This window comes from Lygodium microphyllum, chromosome 3 (assembly GCF_053477565.2).
Source record: "Lygodium microphyllum isolate KBCC chromosome 3, Lygodium_microphyllum_v1.1.10, whole genome shotgun sequence".
NCBI classification, from domain to species: domain Eukaryota; kingdom Viridiplantae; phylum Streptophyta; class Polypodiopsida; order Schizaeales; family Lygodiaceae; genus Lygodium; species Lygodium microphyllum.
This window is the reverse complement of record NC_141137.1, coordinates 186,500,211-186,503,336: the sequence shown is the minus strand read 5'-3', so window position 1 is coordinate 186,503,336 and position 3,126 is coordinate 186,500,211.

The following is a 3,126-nucleotide window of genomic DNA, read 5'->3' as shown; positions in this document are numbered from 1 at the left end:
TCCGTGGACCTATTCTGCACATGCCACGTTGTCAAGCTTGCCATGGCAGACGTGCGAAACATGTGGTTTATGCAGGGGATGAGCGGAAAGTGTCTGAGAACTTTTTGAGGGATGGTTTGCCCTTGCAAGTCCTGTCGATACCTGTGAGCACCACACTTTGGACATGTCTCCATAGTCTCGTATTCATCTCGAAGCAATATGCAGCCGTTGATACATGCATGGATGTTATTGTAGTCCATGCCAAGCTTCCGTAAAACATGTCGTGCATCATCACAAGACTCAGGCATGGTATTTGCAAGTGGTAATATATGATATTTCAATAACTTGAAAAAAATCATAAAACACCTTGAAAAAACACAAATGTTTGCAATAATACTGTTTTAAAAAAAATCAAGGAAACCTGTGTGCAAGGTACCTGAATAACTCAGTCACACTCGTATCGCTCCAACCATATTTTGCTTGCACACTTAAGAGTGCAAGCAATGTCTTCAATCGAGATACTCGGCACCCATCATATAATGGTATGGATACTTCCTCTCTAAGCGGGTTAGATGTCTCAACATCCATGGGAATCAATGCATCGATCATTGCCTCCATCTCAGGCTCCAAGTTTGTAGGTAGGTCGAGAAGGTTGTCTATCTCCTCTGGCATTGACAGAATAGATGGGCCTTGCAAGTGGTCGATTGGCTCCTGCAATCCATCCATTGCACACGTCCACGAACTCTTCTAATTGGCCGCAAAGGGTGCACTCCCCCTTGGGTCGAGACATCACCCCCTGGATAGAAAATTTGCCAACAAGACCCAATCTTATTGTTAGAAGTCAAACTCCCCGTGTAGTGTGTGACTGTCTTTATGTACTACCGACATGACATCTAGTGTACAGCTGTCTCCTGCTTGTGACTACATTAAATAAGTCGGTTAGCTAGTCGGTGACCTGACTATGGTTAGTCTGTCTAATCAGCGGGTCACTTACTCTATGTTACTCTTCTATGTGTGTTTTTACTCTATGATGGAATAATGAGAAGACGAGTATGGAACCTGAATGGTTTAGTTCGTACTCAATCCTGTCTCTCTCTCCTCTTCTAACATGGTATCAGAGTAGGACTTGGTGGATCTCTGAGAGTTGGAGAAAGTGAAGATCTACTTCCAGGAAGTGAAGACTCCTTTTTCCTTTGTGCAGACAGGCTGCCATTGGGGACTGCAGGTAGGCATTTGTTCATTACACACCCCAGGGTCAAGATCAGAGCTTGTGGCTTCTTGAGAGCCTTGAGGAGGCTGTTTAGAGTGCATTTGGGTGTGGCATCAACATCACCATCATCATCTCCATTAGCTGGAACAGAAAACAGAGGTCTGCAATCAGCATGATTGCGCCTGGTTGGGCTGAAGGCCTGCACTATCTATTGCAATCAATGGTCACCATAAATGGGTCATGAGAAGCATGTATGTCTACTGTAAAAGGTCTTTGTGAAGTACATGGAGTAACTACTTGTGGTTGAGCTCTGATATGAGCTGAAATAGAGTGGGCAGAACTGTGTAAATTGTCTGCACTACTATATACACAGCATACATGGAGTCTACAACACTTTGAAGAGCATTGGAAGCTCTAGAGTATGCCCAGAAGCACCTGTGAAGTATAGGTACATGCTGGAGACTACATGTACTTGTCTTGATCAATTGCAAGCTGAACTTGGTGGCTAAAATACACAGATTTGAAGCTTCTTTTGTGGCTGAAAACTGTCTTGGATTGTGGGCAGCAAGCATTTTTGCTTTCTACTGAAGCACAGAGTGACAGATGCAGACATCTGAAAGACATATATGCTGTCATATGCATGTTAGAATTGTCTTGGGTTGAGAGGAGCATCAAATGCCACTGAATACTGGAAGTTTTCAGTTGAAGTAAAAGAAGTTTTGTCTTCTTGGGGTGAATATAAATTGCAGACATTTTGTTTGACTTACTTGTTAGATGTAGATAGGGTATTGTCACTATATAGTCATGTACTGACGGTGACATACTGAAGCAAATGTATGGTCTGATTTAAGGAATTTGTTGAGCTAGTTGAAGTGAGTTATGCTGGTTTATTGACTGCAATCTTTACATAAACTGTTGGCATTGGCACTTGTTAAGAATACACTGGCTGATGTCTCTATGCTTATGTCTGAAGTGGCATATGTACCAGCAGTCAACTAAGCAGTTTTGGAAAATGCATTACGTGTATCCAGGTGGAGTTTGACTTTGGAAAGGCTGTTGTAATTGCAGTTTACAGGTTTGGACTGCATGCTTTTGGACCCTGGCACTGGATCTGCAGGAGTTAAATCTGAACCGAACATCAAGCATATGTATTGGCAGTTGTCTTTATGAGTTGGATCAACCGATTGTGACTTTGTTTGGGCTGATATTTGACTGAAATTTACTGGTTTTTTTTCTGCAATTAATTGCAGAAAACTGTCATAAACAGTTCCGGGCTGAAGTTGAACTGTTAAGAAGATCTTGGTTTGCAGGTAGCCAGGCAAGGTCTGCAACATGGCAAATGCTGATAGAACTGATAATGTAACCCAGATTGTGGGAGAAAAGCTTGATAGCAACAATTATGCAATATGGAAGTTCCGCATGGAGAACTTTTTGATAGGCAAAGGATATTGGGACTTAGTGACAGGTGTTGAGGCTGAACCTGAAGTTCCAGATAGGAATCCTACAACTGATCAAAGACGAGCTCATCAAGCTTGGACGGAAAGAGCTCGCAGAGTTTTACATTGGCTGTCATTATGTATCTCTGATGCTATGGTGATGCAGATCATGAACTGTAAATCCCCAGCAGATGCATGGAACATATTGGTCAGGTACTATGGCACAACTACGAGTGCCAGGAAGATACAACTGAAGCAAAAATTCAACAACATAGAGAGGAAGAACAGATCCATACAGGACTATGTCATGGAGATTAAAACCTTAGCAGATCAGCTTGCATCTGTTGGCTCACAGGTAGAAGATGAGGATATGGTTGCAGTGACCTTAAATGGCTTGGGTCCAGAGTACAAGTCTTTTGACACTTCAATATCTGTGCGGGTTGAGATGCCTGATTTTAATGAGCTGGTTGCGTTATTGATTCATGAAGAGGTGAAGCTTGG